The sequence below is a fragment of the Halictus rubicundus genome, unplaced genomic scaffold (genome assembly GCF_050948215.1).
Source record: "Halictus rubicundus isolate RS-2024b unplaced genomic scaffold, iyHalRubi1_principal scaffold0025, whole genome shotgun sequence".
NCBI classification, from domain to species: domain Eukaryota; kingdom Metazoa; phylum Arthropoda; class Insecta; order Hymenoptera; family Halictidae; genus Halictus; species Halictus rubicundus.
Window position 1 is genome coordinate 774,518 of NW_027488566.1, and position 20,305 is coordinate 794,822.

The following is a 20,305-nucleotide window of genomic DNA, read 5'->3' on the forward strand; positions in this document are numbered from 1 at the left end:
CGGGGTGGTTCGCGACGGATTTCCCGGTGACGTCACGCATCCGGCGAGGCGGTTTCTGTATCATGGCGGTTTCCGTTTACCGCCAAGATCGGTTCGGCGACGCGGGGGTCGCGGAGAACGTTCGCGGACGTCGGTATCCGTCGGTCGTGGTCGGGGAAGCTCGTGTTCGGCGGCGGTCGCGTCTAGTAGCAGGCCTGGCGCGACCAGGTCTGTTACAATACAAATAATATTTATTTAATATTATGAACAAAATATTTTTTCTCATTCTAAAATGAATCTTTATGTAATATTAGAAATTACTAAACTATGCAGGAAACTATGCAGCACTAAAACTATGCAGGAAATATATTATGTTTATCATGGAAAAATATTTGTTCCCGAATATGATGCGAAGTAAAATGTTTACTTTTAATTTACTTTGAATTTGTGTTTGTCACTTAATTGACATGTATTTATATTATAATAACATTAATGCGACAAAGTTCCCTAGTAGCTCAAAAATATTAGATAGATATTTTTTTCAAATATTGTAAAAATATTTTTTAAGCCACATTTTTTCATATGTATTAAAATATTGTATACATGTACAAGAAATATAAATTGAATGTTTAAAAAATATAAGCTAAATATTCAGAAGATATAAACTAGATATTTAAAAAATATAAAGTAAATATTAAAAAAATGTGAATTTAATATTTGAAAAATATAAATTCAATATTTAAAAAACATTCAATAAAACTTTCAAATTTAAGAAAATATTATAACAAAAATTAGAAACTATGAATATGTATTACTTTCTGCGCACTGTTTGTTGAGGGAATATTTTCTGTATTATCTGTATTTGCAAAAAATATTCTATTTCTAATATGAAATAAAGATATCTTTGTAATGCTCGGCGGTGCGGGAGAATCGTACCGGCTCAGTCGGTTGTCCGGGTTCCTGAGCCGCGAATGAGTGAGGCGTGTTTCGGCTGGGTAAACTGTATATTTCCGTATCGTCTACGGTGACGGTACATTTACACTATGTTACGCTTACTGGCTACGGCTTATAGGCTACGGTGACGATACAACGACGGTTATGCTACGCTTACGGGCTACGGCTTATAGACTACGGTACATCCGCGGTTATGCTATGCTTACGGGCTACGGCTTATAGACTACGGTACATCCGCGGTTATGCTATGCTTACGGGCTACGGCTTATAGACTACGGCGGCGGTACGGCGGACGCGCCGGTCGGTCGTGTGCGCCGGTGGGAGCGCCGGGCATCGGCAGGGCACTTGCCCGAGGACGGGAGTGGGGGACGGCGGCGTCGCGACACCCCGGGGCCTCAACGGCCTGCGCTAGGGTTCGTGCCTAGATACTCGTTGTGTCCGGTGCTCCTGTTAACACTCCGCGCACCGGACAGAGTGGGAGGGTCGCCGTTCTCGCACTCCGTAAACGGAGGGTTGGCGGGGAGCGGGCTATGCGCAACGGGAGCGGCACTCGCCGCGGTCACCGTTGGACCCGTTGGAGGAGAGAGAGGGAAAAGGCGCAGTCTCGAGGTTGGAGCGTGCTGGTCGTTCATGTATTCCACTAATAGACTCGTGTGGCTCGTCACCCGGACTGATTTTCCCCGTTCCCGGTGGCGGTACTTATCCCCGTGGCCGATCATCTTTACTCGCGAGAGCGGCCCGTCGCGGCGTTGGCCCTCTCGCGGTCGCGGTCCGTACTGGCGCGGCGCGCCTACAGTGTGATCGGCCACGGCGGTCTCCGCCGGTGCGCGGCCAGGGGAAGGCTCGCGTCGAGGGTATAGGATCGTTACATCTTTATTTCCGATTTGTTTTATAATGAGAAAAAAATATTTTTTCGTGATATTAAATAAATATTATTTGTATATTAGGAAAAAATATTCTACTTCTAATATAAAATAAAGATTCATTTAATACTTAGAAAAACATATTTTCCTCGTAACATGAAATAGATATTTTGCTGAATATTTAAAAAGAAATATTTGTTACTTAATATAAAATAAATGTGGAAGTGAGTGCCAAAAAAGTGCCTGGCCCCGATACACGACGAGGCACCCTCGTCCCGTATCGGGCCCAATGGCGGCCAACCCGCTGCCGCGTCCCAAGAGACGTCTCCCCAGCGAGATGTACAACAAGGAAAACAGCCTGGAGGACATTAACAATAAGCCAGGAACATCCACCTCATCCAAAATCCCAAAACTAACATCGGGGCAGCTAGAGAGAATGTACAAAGACATCCTCAAAGAAAACAACAGGGCAACAACCCCCCTAAAAACTCTGCAGCCAAACCTAGCAGCAGCTCGAAAAAAGGAGCCCCAGCGCCATCCCTCGGAGCACCCCAGAACCCGACCGACGCAGAAGAAAAAAAAAGACCCCAGTAAAGGCCCATGAGAATTCCCCAAAAAACCCAGAAAACACCAACCAATCTCATCAGCATCTCTGACACATTGCTTCTAACCAACCAATACCAGCATCTCTCAGACGACAGTGACAACGAACTGAACGAAAACACCCCCAACACGCAGCCAACCAGCATCCAACACAAACCGAAAACCTACGCACCCCCACCAATCTACACGGTCAACTCTAACATAGAGACGATAATTCAAACCGCACTGGCACTAAACTTAAAAAAACAGGACTTCACAGTAAAAGAAAATGATAAAGACAACCACACAATATACACAAAAAACCTCCAAAGTTACACAGCAATAACTGATAAACTCACAGAAGCAAATACACAATATTACACGTACAACCCCGAGGAACACAAACCCAAATCAATATTAATAAAAGGCATAAAAGGTAACTTCTCAACAGCCGACATCAAAAGCGAAATTGAAGATCTTAAACTACCAGACATCCAGATAATCAGTGTCACCAAATTTACGTACAACAAGCAAAACCCGGACAAATACCACCACTTAATACAACTCAGCCGAGAAAGCCGAACAGCAGCAATCTTCAAAATCAAAACCCTCGCTTACCAAAAAGTCAAATGGGAACACGTAAGGAAACCACAAATATTTCAGTGCAAAAAATGCCAACATCTCGGACACGCGAGCAAAAATTGCCACTTAGAATATCGCTATGTTAAGTGCGCAAAAAATCACGGGCCAGGCAACTGCCCCCTCACCAACACTGGCAGCCGCGACAATTTAAAATGTGCCAACTGTGGCCAAAAGGGGCACCCTGCCTCCTACAAAGGCTGCCCATTTATAAAGTTCGCGATTAAACTAAAGAAAGATACTCACATCCACAGCAAACAAAAAAACGCTAACAGAATTCAAAAAATTGCGACAGCAGTCACAAGCGACCGCTCATTCGCGCAAATGGTCAGAGGACCACCACCAACCCAGCAGCCATCCCAAGCACCAATCACGACGCAACAACCACCACCCACCAGCGAACCACGAAGGATCGACAGATCATCCAGCCCACACCAAACCGAGAAGCCAACCACCCAGCAACCCCCACACGAATGGATCAACAATCTCAAGACCGAAATAGCCACTATCATCACCGCACAGATACAGCAAATAGCCACACAGGTAGCAATCAACACAGAAAAACTAGAATTTGTTCTAAACACACTATTCGACAAACATAATGAGTAATAACGCCGCCAGCCCTCCCACCACCATAAAAATTGCAGCCATTAACGTAAATTCACTAATCTCACACCCACGCAGACTCGACCTGAAACACTTCCTACAAACACACAACCACGACATAATACTACTATCGGAAACCAAGCTCAACCCCTCACATAATATCACATTCAAAGACTACAAGCTTTACAGGATAGACAGGCCCAACGCAACCCAAGGCGGAGGAACAGCAATTTTAGTCAAAAACGATATACCACGCGAACCTATTCACTCCCCCTCCTCAATAGACAACAAAATACTAGAATACACAATTATAAAGATAAAGATCATAAACAACCACACACTCTACATAGTAAGCGCATACGCGACAAACGACAACAGAACACTTTACATAACTGAACTCGACCACCTATACCAATCACTCAAACTCCACGACGACAACAACTACTACATAATAGCCGGAGACCTCAACACTAAACAGACGGACTGGGGGGACAAAACAAACAACCAGAGCGGACGATACTTTAAAAAATGGGGAAACAAACACGACCTAACATACAGACTCAACACAATTACAACCCCCCCCCCCACATACAAACCGGGCCTGTCTTTCCTGGACATCTGCCTCGCAGATGCCAGGCTCGAGCTAGCATACAATACAAACGGGAAAGCCAGTACACTGCCCTACGACAGTGACGACCTAGCTATTTCAATGCAATTCATCCCGCCCTCAAACATCTCACCAACCACAAACCCAGACCCCATAAAACTAAACTACAAGTCCACCAAATGGAAAAACTACACTAAACACCTAGACAGACACTATACAAATACGATCCCCACCAATCGCAACTTGACCACAACAGACATCGACAACAAACTCCTCATCATAACCGAAGCCATACAGAACGCATTAGACACCCCCCCCCCCCAACACAAGAAACGCAATAACACGACAATGTATATTAACAGAAAAATCGCTAAACTACAAAAACAAAAAAAGACATTAACAACAATATTACACAGACTACATCTAACTGACCCCAACTCACACCTATCCATAACAAAAACAGCAAAAATTCACTCACAAACTCCTAACAAAAAAACTACACTCGGAATTCAGAAAAGCCATTAACGAATACTGGACTAACGTTATCAAACAAATAGACCACAGAAACTCGGACACTTTCTTCCCTAAAATCAATTCCATATTCCGACGTAAACCCCCATTCTCAATAGACGCCATACACATAAAGCAAAACAACAGACAAATCATTACCAGAAGCCAATGCAACACCTCAACCCTCCAAACAACTAAAGGCATGTACATACTAACAACACCGACGGACAAACTCAACGCCATAGGAGCATACTACGAAACAATCAACTCCCCACAATATCTAAACAACGGAACAAGACTAAAAGAACTAATAGACAACACCACCCTCACACTAACAAACGAATTCACAAATAACCGACACAACAAAAACACCATTACACAGTTCTCCGACCAAAACATCGCCACACACCCAGACGACTCTGAGGAAGAACGAGGATCATTTGGCCGCATTAAGTAGACAATACCTAGATTTAAAATACGACGTTAAGCAAATTTTTAATAAATTAGAGAGGATAGAAAGGTTACTAAACGTCATAGTAACGGCTGGAAGCAACCAGTTAGGTGGAAGTAGCGAGATAGATTTTCTGAATCAATTGCCGTTAGGATTTATCAATAGCATCAATGAGTTCGATGCGATTATATCAGAACATACGGAAAACTTTAATTCGCTGGTATGCATTTGGAAATATAAACATTACTTGCATTTTTAGGTAATTTCCGAAATATATGAATTTTATGATTTTTTTACTTTATATGTGATTCATAGTATTTTTGTTTAGTAAATGGTTCATATTTATAATCTGTAATGATGACATTAAATAAATAATGACATATATCTTTTAGGTACAACTGTTATATTTAGTCGGTGGAGACACCAATAGAAGAATTATTTATAATATCCTCCGCAAACAAATAACAAAGGAAGCAGCGTCATATTATCCGGGCAAGGACGGAAGAAAAAATTACCTTTCGTTAATTTAAAATTATATGATGCTGTAATGAGTAAGTACCTACACTTATTACTTTTATGTGGTATTGCCACGAACTATACGTAATACATATGTATTTTGTTTCATTTTTCATTTAAATTTTACAGCTGCCACAAGGAGAAGACAAAACTCAATTACGGAGGTAGAGATTCGACAGTACGTGTCTTTATTTTTATCGACAGCCAAGTCTAGGATGTAACAAATAAATATAAATATAAATATATATATAGCAAGATATTCTTGACCAGGGTGATTATGGGGTTTTATTAACGATACAGAACCATCGCTAAGAGTCATTGCAGCCCCACAACATCGTGTAGTTCGTCGAGTGTTGCACCGATAAATGTTTTCACTGCGACTATCTTTATTGTAAGCATAATCGTTGTGTACATAAATAAAAGTCCCTTTCGCTTTCCCTGCGATTTTTTCCATCTATTAACAATATACGTAGTTTCAGAAAACAAAATATTATCGTCTATACAATGAATTTTGAACAGCCACAATTAAACAAATGTAAAAAAAAGTGGTAAAACATTAACGACATGGTAAAGTTAAGATTACACATTTTATAGAAATGAATATAGAAATACGATAATTACCTTGAATAATTGATTCAAACAATATATTGTGATATTTGTTAGCTACGCGTTGCGTGCGTAAAATTGCGTCCATATAAAATAACAAATGATGGTCGCTGACTAAACAAATGCTTGTGAAAAACATAAAAATGAAGATATACTCGGTTTTGGTTTGGTTTCGTTTATTCTTTTCTTTATGATATTATCGATGATATAGAAACTTGCCGTAAAATTAGTTATAACAAAGAACATTGTTGTTAAAAATTTGTTTACATCAACATATCCTACTCATCGAGAAGAGAAAAAGTTTGAAAGGAATTATATGTCGCAAACAAGTAGTTATTGAGATATACGCTGAAAAAGAATGTGGAACATTTTATCTTGATTATTTTTGTCTATACGTATAACACCACAAAGTCAAATTCTGCAGAAACTTTTTCAGCTTGTATCTCCATAACTATTTGTTTGCGAAATAGGGTTTTCTCAAATATTTACCCAAAAAACGAAATTACTTTCCGAATAACCCAATATTAATTAAATATGCAGAGTTTGCCAAATAAAGAGTTACAAGTTGTTTACTGAGAATCTAATGGTGGTATTCGTTGCATCTTTCTATTAAATTAATTAGTCCACAGAGGCTAATCTCTTAATACAAAACAAATTATTTTGACTCTTAAAGTTTTTTAAATGGAAAGCGGTATCAATTTACATTATTGTGATAACTCTCATCAAACTGAATAACATTTACCTGAACCATTTTTTATTGTGACATACTACGTATGTCACATAATAGAAACTAGTGCACAGTAAAATTAGTGTATATCATAAGATACTTTGAGTTTATCTAATAAATGGTAAAAAATGTAGCCTCTGTGACTAGAAAATTATTGTATACTTTCTAAACAAGTACTTATCAATAAAAAAGCCTTTACAAAACATAAAATGAAATAAATACAGAACTGTTTAGAGTCGAGTTTACTAAGTTCCCACTTTTTATTGTTATAGAGTCTTAAACTATTGGGAGGCGCTCAGTTGCGCACAATACGATTGCGCACGTACACATTGCGCACATATCTTTTGGACACACTATGATTGGACACAAGAAGAATCGGAAACGTTTCAATTGCGCACACGAAAAATCGGACACATCTCAATTGCGCACAAATAGAATTGGAAACATATTTATTGCGCACAGATGAAACTGGACACAAGCGAATCGCGAACAAATAGAAATGCGCACACTAATTTTAGACAGTGATGTTAATGCGGCCAAGTCTTGATTAATTTCGGGTTATGTGCGCTTGATGTTAAGTGTCAAATCCATGTTTAGGATTTCCTGTGATGAATCTGTAAAATTAACCGAAACTAATTAATATTTGAAGTGTTAAAATGAATGGTTTTTAGAGTCTGTAGTAAATGTTAGGGTTAGGGTTAGGGTTAGTTGTTAGGGTTATTTGTTCGCAATTCGCTTGTGTCCAGTTTTATCTGTGCGCAATAAATATGTTTCCAATTCTATTTATGCGCAATTGAGATGTGTCCGATTCTTCGTGTGCGCAATTGAAACGTGACCAATTCTTCTTGTGTCCAATCATACTGTGTCCAAAAGATATGTGCGCAATGTGTACGTGCGCAATCGTATTGTGCGCAACTGAAGGCCTCTCATTTCATACATTGAAGCGGACAAATTCCGGAGCAGTGATGGCAATTTAAAATACATGAATTAAAGCTCAAACGCAAGGTTCACTTTTCACTGTATATTATGTAGTTAAAATGAATAAGAAAAGTGATTATGTGTCTATAAAAAAGCACGTACATCTGATTGGGGAAATTCAATCTCCGTTTACATTTATCATTCTAAAAGCTGCCGTGACATTACACGGTGATTAACAGTTTCAAAACAAATTGTAAAAAGCACGATCATGTACTGTTCAGGATTCAAGCTGTGGAATTCGGTGCCTATTGTCTAACTGGCGACCGCTATTTCATACGGTTTTTGTCGCGTATGTCAACACGCGGCAAGAGCGCGTGTCGCCGTTGCTCGACACCGCGTAGCAACCGTTTCAATTCTCATTGGTCGAATTTCACAGCTTGAATCCTTCAAATTGAGACAAACAAGGATCGTCCGATGTGCGAGCTCCAATCACGGTGCTCCACATTCGACGGTCTTTGTTATTTAAGGCACCTGCGTATGCCTTCTCGCTCTCTTAAGGTTCTGAACGCTCATCAATCGCAAGGTATCGCTCTAGCACGTTTGCTCGTCTGTCCGCTCTCGTCTCGATAAGTAGAGATTCTCATCTCTCGCGCTCTGAGACTCCCGCGATTTCGCATCATTCGGTAGCAGTATTCTCGCGATCTCCCGCGCCGCGTTACGTGCACTCTGCTTCGCGTCAAGATTTCCGGCGTCCGCGTAGAAGATTTCCGTCTCGCGGCGGCACGCGTTTGGTGCCGCTCAAGATTTCCTCTTCGCGATCCGACGGCAGAAGTTGCACGTGCAAGATCTCCGTACGTTCGCCAGCTCGCGATTCTCCTTCGCGCGTTCTTTCTCGCGCTCTCGAGTGCCTCGCACCTCGTGCGTCGTACAAGCGAGTGAAATAAAGTGCATTTTCCCAAAGGACAAAGGTTTAATTCTCCCGTCTCTCCTTGCCTCCTCGCGCGCTCATTTCTGAGTGGTCCCGGCCCCCCGGCGACTCCGACCTTCGGTCGACGCCAAACATGTACGTAACATATAATTAAGTTATTAATGCTTTTTATTTGAGAATATAATACTTTTCAAGATCACAAGTTACATGTTACTCACCGTTAAAACATTTTCCCGCAATAATCATGATCTGTCCAAGTTGAAATGAAAATAATTCCGCTAATAGTTCTGCTTCGTACACCACATGTAAAAGATAAATTTGAAAAATCACAAAGTATCGTATTCATTCCTTACAAAAATGATTATGTTTTATAGGCAGAATATACTTATCTAAATTATCTTTTTTACACAGAATTATTCAGGAGCCTTGAAAGCAATTCTACACATTTGTATAATTTTGCAGTTCTTCGCTCTTCGTTGTCACTATTTTAATTCACAATTAGATTAATTTCAAAAATTGAATAATTCATGCATTCCGTGGGATATATTATATTCACATTTAATTATTGTACTCTTCTTTCATAAACTTTATATTTTAATATAGACTTCACCGATATCATATTTCGAGTAAAATCATTATATCCTAACATTTACTACAGACTCTAAAAACCATTCATTTTAACACTTCAAATATTAATTAGTTTCGGTTAATTTTACAGATTCATCACTGTTTGGGACCCCGGAACGAAAATGGTGAGGAGTGGACTGTATGGAAAGTTCGAAAGGATCGGGGGCAAACACAGAAGGGAGGCCGGATTGGGAATAGGTGCAGGAAGCGCGAGCAGGAGGAGGGAATCAAAAGAAATATTGTGGAGACTGAGCACGTGGCTGCACAACCGTGATTTATTCGTCTGAATTCGCGTAAACTAATGCGGGCGCGCAATCGAATCGAACCGGTGGTCGATTTCGAATGGCTACAATAAACGAGAGTTGCAAGAACTGGGCGCGATACAAAGCGTGTTAATCAGGCGGTTGGTAGAACGAGTCTGAGCGACGAGGTAATGCGAGCGATTAACGGTGATCCTCGGTAATCACGTGATCATGCGTCACGAGCGCGATACCGGGAATCGACAAAAACACGGGCGCGGCGTATCGCTCGACATCGGCGTCTTAACACGAAGTTATCTCTACTTACTCCTAAACAATCACAGGAAATCCTAAACATGGATTTGACACTTAACATCAAGCGCACATAACCCAAAATTAATCACGACTTGGCCGCATTAACATCACTGTCTAAAATTAGTGTGCGCATTTCTATTTGTTCGCAATTCGCTTGTGTCCAGTTTTATCTGTGCGCAATAAATATGTTTCCAATTCTATTTATGCGCAATTGAGATGTGTCCGATTCTTCGTGTGCGCAATTAAAACGTGACCAATTCTTCTTGTGTCCAATCATACTGTGTCCAAAAGATATGTGCGCAATGTGTACGTGCGCAACTGAGCGTCTCCCATAGGGATCAGGAGGACTCCGGCCAAGCTTGAGGACCGGATAGGGATCGGGGGGACTCCGGCCAGGTTTGAGGACGGGATAGGGATCAGAGGGACTCCGGCCAGGAATGAGGACGGGATAGGGATCAGGTGGACGTGGGCCAGGCTTGAGGACGGGATAGGGATCGAGGAGACTCCGGCCAGGCTTGAGGACGGGATAGGGATCGGGGGACCGTGGGCCAGGCTTGAAGACGGGATAGGGATCGGGGGGACTCCGGCCAGGTTTGAGGACGGGATAGGGATCAGAGGGACTCCGGCCAGGAATGAGGACGGGATAGGGATCAGAGGGACTCCGGCCAGGAATGAGGACGGGATAGGGATCAGGTGGACGTGGGCCAGGCTTGACAACGGGATAGGGATCAGGGGGACTCCGGCCAGGATTGAGGACGGGATAGGGATCGGGGGGACGTGGGCCAGGCATGAAGACGGGATAAGGATCCGAGGGACGTGGGCCAGGCTTGATGACGGGATAGGGATGCGGGGGACTCCGGCCAGGATTGAGGATGGGATAGGGATCGGTGGGACACCGGCCAGGATTGAGGACGGTATAGGGTTCAGGGGGACGTGGGCCAGGCTTGACGTCAGGATAGGGATCAGGGGGACTCCGGCCAGGCTTGAGGACGGGATAGGGATCAGCGTGATGTGGGCCAGGCTGGAGGACGGGATAGGGATCGAGGAGACTCCGGCCAGGCATGAGGACGGCATAGGGATCAGGGGGACGTGAGCCAGGCTTGAGGACGGGATAGGGATCGGCGGGGCGTGGGCCAGGCTTGAAGACGGGATAGGGATCGGGGGGACTCCGGCCAGGCTTGAGGACGAGATAGGGATCAGGGGGACTCCGGCCAGGCTTGAGGACGGGATAGGGATCAGCGTGATGTGGGCCAGGCTGGAGGACGGGATAGGGAACGGGGGGACCTGACCCAGGCTTGAGGACGGGATAGGGAACAGGGGGACGTGGGCCAGGCTGGAGGACGGGATAGTGAACAGGGGGACGTGGGCCTGGCTTTAGGACGGGATAGGGATCGAGGAGACTCCGGCCGGGCTTGAGGATGGAATAGGGATCAGGGGGACTCCGGCCAGGCATGAGGACGGCATAGGGACCAGGGGTACTCCAGCCAGGGGACCGAGGGGATATGGGCTTAGTAGTGGTGACTCGGATCCACTACTAGGTATGCCACAGTGGTGGTGGTCATATCCCTAAAATTCCTCTATGCTCCACCTCCTCGTGGTGGTCCCTGAGGCATGGTCCTGGTGTTACCGGGGCCATGTGCTAACGGAGCAAGGGGTGCAGGAGGGCATCGAGTACCACGCTTCTGTCGTACAGGCAGAGGGGCTGGGGATCGAGGCCCTCCGACGGGTCGGCTATATGGGTTAACGAACAGGGCAAGTTTCAGGAGTTTGGAAATAAAATGAGTAAGGAATACAAAAAAGAAAACGTTTACGGTGCAGGGGCGCGGATCCCCAGTACCGGCACGGAGGGGGTGGGCGAGCAGGCCCCCTCCGGGTCGTCATCCGTAGTTTGCGGGTCGGCGAATGTGGAGTACTTGGCATCGCCGTCAGTAATAGCTACAAGTAGGCAAAGGACTTATGCTTCGGAGAAGGATATGATTTTGGATGGGGTCCAAGAAATGGAAATTGAAATGATTGAAGAAAAGGTTGAGTTTAGGGGGGAAAAATTATTTAAAAAAGAAACAGGGAGAACTAGATTATCAATGCAAAAACGTCTAGAGGAGAGTCAAAAAAAGAATATCCAGAGCGATCTTGAAAAAAAGGAAAAAATAGAACAACAATGGATTCTCGATACCATAAAAAGGGTGGCAAAGGATGAAAAAATAGATTTTAGAGAATTTCAGAAAACCGATCCTATTAGGAACATTTATCTGAATACTACAATTCTCATGGGATCGGCTACAGATAATTTAAATTTAATATTAGAATATTTGGAAACTAATAAGAATGTTAGAAAAGACGTGAAAAATTACTTTGGGGAGTTAATGAGGGAATTTAGAACTATCTCAGAAAAACTCGCGGACTTAGGTTAATATAGAGAGGTAGAGGTTAAAAAACTGTGCGAAGAAATCAAAAAAAGAGAAACTGGAAAAAAGAAGGATAGTATAAATATGAATAAAGAAAGTAAAGACATGCAAACTCAAACTATTAGAAATAAAACTAAAGAATGTAAAGACATGCAAACTCAAACTATTAGAAATAAAACTATAGAATGTAAAAATATGCAAACTCAAACTATTTGTAATAAAACCAAAGAAATAAATACTCAGACGGAAAATCCAGTATACTGGTTCTCGAACACGAAACCGAGTTTTAAAAAAAATGAATCCATATATCTTGAGAAAACAGAATATGAAAATCCAAAAATTACTTCTGACATAAAGATTAAGGAAAATACAGGGTGGGTTAAACAGTTTAACTTACCTAGGAAAAGAAGAAGCGAAGCAATGACATCAGCGACAAGGGATGTAACGTCAATTCGGCACCTCCTGGATCTGGACCTAAAAAAGAAAAGAAAAGAAATTAATAGGAAAGAAGATAAGAAGTCATCACCTTCGGATGGCACCTTGTCGGACGAAGATGATGACCAAACAAATAAAGTCATCAAAGGTATACAGAATCTTCTAAAAGAATTTATGCTAAGTAAAGAAAAGGAAAAGCAACATAGGAATATAGGAATTCAGGAAAAAGAAGCTTATATTCCGGGCTGTAGCAAAGAAAACAATATAGGAGATGGAAGAGAGGTTAATACCAGGGAGAATATGGGATGGAAGACAATCTCAAAACGCAAAGGAAAATTTGTTTTCGGTCCCATCATGGACTCGGTAGTGAAGAAATCAACTACTGTTAAAATGGAAACGAAAAAACCGATAAGGCCAAAATGGACGATTCCTAATAATGACGCTATTATGGTTAAGGTAAAAGATGATGAAACCTTCAAAGATTCTTATGCAAAAATCTGTAAAGGTGTCGCTGATACTAGCGGGATCCGACGGATCCGGAAAACTCGGACCGGGCAATTGTTACTGGAATTGGAAAAATCTGAAGACATTGATAAAATGAAAATACAAATTCAGAAATCTTTAGAAAATGCAGAAGATCAAAATGTACCTACTGCAGATATTAGAGTTCTACAGAAGACATTCGACTTGGAGATAAAGAATTTAGACCCATTGGTTGATGAAAGAACCATTCTAGGAATACTAAAAGAGGAACTAGAAATAGATTTAGAAGAACTAAGATTAAAGGTTTTAAGAGGTACAAAGCTAGGAATGCAAACAGCGGTCATAGAAACACCACTTAAGTTTTTGAAAAAGATTGTTAAAAAAGATAAAATTAAAATCGGTATGACGATAGTTAGGCTGAACCCGATGTCTAAAATAATTAAATGTTTCCGCTGCCATGCGATAGGGCACTTTAGCACTAATTGCAGGGTGGTAATAAAAGATGGGAAAAGGTGTCGGAAGTGTGCCGGAGACGGTCACACTATGAAAGAGTGTCTTGAAAAGACACCTATATGTAAAGACTGTAAGGATATGGGAATGATTGATAACCACCTCATATGTACCATGGCTTGTCCATGTTTTAGAAATCGCATAAGCGAGTTGAAGAATCAATTTGATAAGTACGTTCTTTCGTCTGCTGCAGATCAACTGTACTGGGAGCAGGAATGCCCAAACAAATCTCGACCAGATAATTGCGGTAAACAAAATTGATATTGTCTGTATCCAAGAGCCCCATAAAATGGACAAATATTGGATTAAGTCAAAAGACAAAAAAGCTGCTATCAAAATTATAAATAGAGATATCAAAGTTCCCACTTCTAGGATCTTCAATGGAAAATTTTACGTTGGTATTCAAATGGATTTTCTCACCTTGGTGAACGTGTACATTTCGCCAAACTGTAGTCAATCTGAGTTTTACAACTGCTTAGAAGAACTTAAAATATCTAGACGCGGATGGAAGGATCCCATTATAGTGCTCGGAGATTTTAACGCCAGATCCTTGGAGTTTGGAGACAGAGTTCAAAACAGGAGAGGCGCAGTGCTAAACTACTATATATCTCAGATGAATTTGTCTTACGTGGACTTGGAGGGTGGTGACTATACATTCCACCGAGGTGGAAGAAAATCTAAGATAGACATAATAAGTGCGAGCCGGTCAATTCATGATAAAATTAAAAGTAAAATAGACGATGTGGAAAATTACTCTGACCATAAATCATGTATACATAGTTTAAATCTAAACAGAGAGTCTAGATATATTCAAGCGATGAAACACGCTAAGGATTGGAGATGGAACTTAAAATCTATGGATGTTGAAATATTTCTAAATACATTCAATAAACTAAATTCTAAATTGGACTGGAATAACATGGATAAAAATACAATAGATAACTATATTAAAAACATGCACACAGCGTGTAAAAAACGCTTAAAAAGAAACTATACATGTATAAACATCAAGAAAATCGATGGTGGAATGCTGAAATTGAAAATTTAAGACTCGAAGTTATAAAAACAAGACAGCGATACCAAAGAACATCACATCAGAACTTGCAGTTAAAAGCTGACAGAAAAGAAATCTATAGAATAGCCAAAAAGAAACTTCAATATAAAATTAACGACAGTAAGCAACAACAATGGAAGATTTTTACTGACCTTCTCAATTCGGATCCGTGGGGCAGACCCTATATAATCATCAGAAACAAAATTAAAAGCAGAAGCCCAATGCCAATTTTGGACTCAAAAGAAGCTTCAGAAATTTTACAGCATTTATTCCCACGGGAAAAAGAAAAAGTTTTATACGATACATTTGAAAAAGAAGAAAATAGTTTTATATATATTAATAAAGAAGAACTAAGAGTAATTGTGGAAAATCTTAAGACTAATAAAGCTGCCGGGCTAGACAAAATTCCTCCTGGTCTGATTAAAATTATCGCATTAAATGACCTGACAAGGTTCCATCAGATGTATGTTGGATGCCTGGATTTACTGTATATACCTGAAACATGGAAAAAATCAAGAACTATTCTGTTGAGGAAAAATATAAATACGGATAACTCACCTGGTAACTTTAGACCCATCTGCATAGGTAATTGCTTAAATAAAATCTTTGAAAAAATCCTAGAAAAAGAAATTTTATTATATTTAGGGAATACGCCTTTTCATAGAAATCAATTCGGTTTCTGTAAAGGGAAATCGACCCTGGACGCTCTGGAAATTGTTAACGATTGCATGGAATCAACTATAAGATGGAGAAGATTTGGAATTATTATTAGTCTGGACATACGTAATGCCTTCAATACAATCGGTTGGAATAGAATTTTTGAAAATCTAAAGAAAAAAAGAATACCTAATAGCCTACAGAATTTATTACAATTGTATTTCAGAAATAGGTCGATTGAATATAAAGCGGCTGATAGATGGATCAATATACGGGCCGAGAAAGGTGTGCCACAAGGTTCGGTAATATCTCCGCTAATTTGGAATATAGTCTACGATGGGTTACTTGCACTTAAATACGATTCGGAGATTACGACTATCGCATACGCGGATGACATTTTAATTTATGCAGCTAGAGGAAAATTAGATAATTTAAAAAAAGATCTTGAAGAAGCTATTAATCTGAAAATTGCCCCCTGGTTAGAAGCAAATGGCCTGGAACTAGCAGGTCACAAGTCAAAATTTATATTTACAAATAAGAAATGGATTCCACAAGATTTCAAATTGGACATTACGAATAATCAAATAGCTGCAAGTAATAGCATAAAATATTTAGGCATATATCTTAACAGGTATAATAATTACTATGAACATATAGACTGGATAACTGAAAAATCACACAAAGTAATAGGAGAATTATCACGTTTAATGAAAAATACAGGGGGCGCATCGTATGCTGGAAGGAAATTATACTATAACATAATAGTCTCTATAATTAGTTATGGTAGCCGTATATGGGCAAAAAAGGCTCTGTCTTACCGTCGGAATATTACTAGGATTGCGAGAGTACAGCGTCACGGTTTGTGTAGAATAGCCAGGGCGTATAGATCGGCGTCTCGTTACTCCCTTTGCGTACTGACCGGGTACTTGCCTCTGGAAATACTCCTAGAAGAGGGACCACTAATTTACGATTTGAAAAAGAAATACAAAATTTCAGAAGAGGATGGCGAACTTACTCGCGAATTTAAAGAAAGGAATTTTAAAAGAGAAATGGAAGAAATCAAAGAAAACTCTTGGAATAAATGGATGATCACATGGAATAATTACCGTCATTCTGCATGGACAAGATCCATTATTACGAACCCAAAAAGTTGGGCTGAAAGGAACTTTGGAGTCCTGAACTATAGGTTAACCCAAATACTTACAGGACACGGGGTCTTCCAGGCTTTCCGTTACCGGATAGGGAAGGCCACACATGACAAATGTTGGTGGTGTGTAGGAGTTAGGGATGATCCCGAACACACGCTTCTACATTGTGATAGATGGGCAGCGGAGAGAAATTCTCTATGCATCGATATAGGAGACACACTTACCGTCGGGAATTTCCAGAGCATAATGCTTCGGGACGGAGCCACATGGAAAAAATAGATAATTTTATCAACCTAATCATGGGGAAAAAAGAAGATTTTGAACGTAAGCTGGAGAGAATGATATAGAGGTTTTGTTCGAAATCGCTGCAGGCGTTACCGAGAATCTCGGTAACGCAAACATCATTTCTCGTGCCATACAGTTTTTGCGACCTAATCCGCAGACGAGCGGCCTCGGTGCGACCGTGTCTCGGCGTTGACAATAGCCAGCTGATCGAGCTCGGCGCCGAGACCGGGTGAACGCACTCAGACGTAAACTTTGTGTTTACGTCTAAACGTTTACTTGTCGCGTGAGCCACCGTTCCCATATTCCAAAATATCAAATCCGTCACCCACCGTCCTTGTTTCCTGTGCAGTAGCGGCCGTTAAGGCATTGCCCTCGTACGCTAGCTAACGTTCGACACTGCCAAATCCTTTGTCATTTTCAAAAACCCCACTCCTTATTCCTTCCGACGCCGGTGGCCACGCACAGTATAAATAACCCGCGATAACCGCGAAACGGGGTCTGTAGACACGCTCGATCGCTCGATCATAGTCTCGTTACTTTCGTTTATTCGTGCGCTCCACGACACTTCACTCTCCCAAATCGTGCGCTTCACGATTTGCGCGTTACATCTCCGACTTCTATATATTCTCCGCTTTCTTGTACCTCTGCACTTCACCGCTGTCTTGTATACTGTCCGCTTTGTTCTTAATACATTATTTATTATTTCATACAGTCCACTATTATTCTCTACCTATCTCTATCGCACCCTATACCTCTTTCCTTTCGCTATAGTTCCAAACAGGTTTCAAGATGATAAGGATAAATGAAAGGCAAGAACAGGAGTGGAAACAGACGCAAGCGGGTGACCCTGAGAAATGCGAAGAGCGGGCCCTTGGCCACTGAAGCATGCGGAGAGCAGAGAGGGCGAAAAGAGGAGAGGTTTTTTAGTGGGTATGGCTTCCAGCCGAGTCCCACACTACCAGACCATCTGGTGTGCGTAACGCATTTTTCCTCTCCTACCTAAAAAAAAAAAAAAAAAAAAAAAAAAAAAAGGACGGTATAGGGATTAGGGGGCCGTTGGCCAGGCTTGAGGACGGGATAGGGAACAGGTGGACGTGGGCCAGGCTTGACGACGGCATAGGGATCAGGGGAACGTGGGCCAGGATTGAGGACGTGATAGGGATCAGGGGGACTCCAGCCAGAATTGCGGGCGGGATAGGAAACAGGGGGACGTGGGTCGGGCTTGACAACGGGATAGGGATCAGGGGGACTCCGGCCAGGCTTGAGGACGGGATATAGATCAGGCACACTCCGGCCAGGCTTGACGACGGCATAGGGATCAGGGGAACGTGGGCCAGGATTGAGGATGGGTTAGGGATAAGGGGGCCGTGGGCCAGGCTTGAGGACGTAATAGGGATGAGTGCGACGTGGGCCAGGCTTGAGGATGGGATAGGGATCAGGGGGACGTGGGCCAAGCTTGAGGACCGTATAGGGATCGGGGGACTCCGACCAGGATTGAGGACGGAATAGGGATCGGGGGGATCATATCCCTAAAATCCTCTACGCTCCACCTCCTCGTTGTGGTCCCTGGGAACACACATAGTTGTGTGTTGCTAACGGAGCGAGGGGTATTCCGCGGGAAGTAGTCCCAATGATGTGTGAGGCGATGCCGGCGGGATCTTCGGATCCTGGCAGGGCCTCCCTTGCCGGTAAGGCTCACACGGAGGGATGAAAACCGCGGACCAATGGGTCCTGCGATAACGACCGGGGAGGTCGCCGCAGGGCCCTTGCCGTAAACCGGTGGTCATGTTTAACCGGAACGGTGGTCTTGCCTCAATCGGCCGGGCCGCGAGGATGATAACCTCTATAATAAATCCCCAACCCTAAGCTTAGGTGCGCGGTGAGAGGGTATGCCCTGGTTACAGGGGTACAACAGTCGCGAGCGCACCAACCACCACTGGATACCTGGCGCCTCCAGTGAGTATATAGCCTTACCCGGGTAGTGGGGGCTCTGCCCGGGTGGACCTCTTTTCCCGCCGTATTCGTGGGACGAAATATGGAATTTAAAAATAAAAACAAAACTGCAGAAGGTAAGGAGGGGGCACCACTCCCGAAAGTGGTAGTGGAGGGAGTTGGGGCGGTCCTGGACCTGTCCCAGGAGGAGAGGCGCCGGACCCCAGCTGTTGGGGACTGAGGGGAACGAGGGGACGTGGTCGGCGCGGCGAGTCGGTGGACCGATTATCGGACCACTCGACCCACTCGGCGCCCCCCATCCCCAGCGGGGCGGGCACGAAGAGGTCGCTGACCACTCCGGGCGTGCCACAGCCGAACCCGCCGCAGAAAAAGCGGGAGCGACTGGACGAGGTCGTCCGCCCGGACATAAGGTACATGCTCCCCGGGGAGCTGTCCGCCCTTATAGCGGAAAAGTCGGACGTTGCCCGGGAGCTGGCGGAGGCGAGCCGGAACCTCAAGGGCACGCACCTCAAAGGGATCCGCGACGCCTCCGCGGATATCAAGGCGGCAGTGCGGGAGTTGGAGCGGAGGGGTATCCAGGTTGGACCCCCTGCCGACTCCCGCGACCCTGACCCCCAGGCGGACGCCGGGGACGCCGCCCTGCGGATGGAGAACGCGGCGCTCAGGAGGGAGCTATTGGAGACCCGCGACTCGCTTCGAGCCATCAGGGGAGAGCTGATGGTGATGAAGCGGTTGCGGGACGCTCCCCCCCTGCCGCAAGTCTCCACCCCCGATGTCGGCGAGGTCACCGCGACCCCGGCGACGCAACAGGACCTCATGGCCCAGATGCGGGCCCTCATGGAAGAGGGCCTCAGATCCCTCCGCGAAGAAATGCGGAGGGAGCTGCGCCGGGTGACCGGGCATGGTGCCCGTGGGGACCCACGGCCGCAGCCGCGGCCCGCCCCAGCGCGGGCACGCCGACGCCTGCCCCCGCCCCTGCCCCGGTGAAGGGGGGGGGGCAGGGAAGAAGAAGAAAAGAAGAAGAAGGGGAAGAAGGCTGGGGAGGCTCCCCAGCCTCCGTTCGCCCGCCCGGCCCCGCCCCCTGCGCCTGCACCGGGTACTCCGGCTAAGCCGGGGACCTGGGCGGAGGTGGTCGCTAGGCGGGCCATCTCCGCGGCCAAGGCCGCTGCTAAGGCCGCGGCTCAGGTGGCGGCAGCCATCTCGGCTGGCGACCCGAAGGCGGGGAGGGCCGCTGTCTCCGCCGCGAAGGGCCAGAAAACAGCGGCCAAAGTCAGGGCCCCGCCCCCATCCGCGGCAGTCACCCTGACT

The 20,305-nt window shown here is 44.0% G+C and overlaps 1 protein-coding gene across 1 annotated transcript in view; it reads right to left on the reverse strand.

The window, feature by feature from the left end:
* The window catches only part of LOC143363140 (uncharacterized), a 458,910-nt gene that overhangs the window by 69,410 nt on the left and 369,195 nt on the right, over positions 1-20,305 (reverse strand). The gene's annotated exons all lie outside the window — the stretch shown is intronic.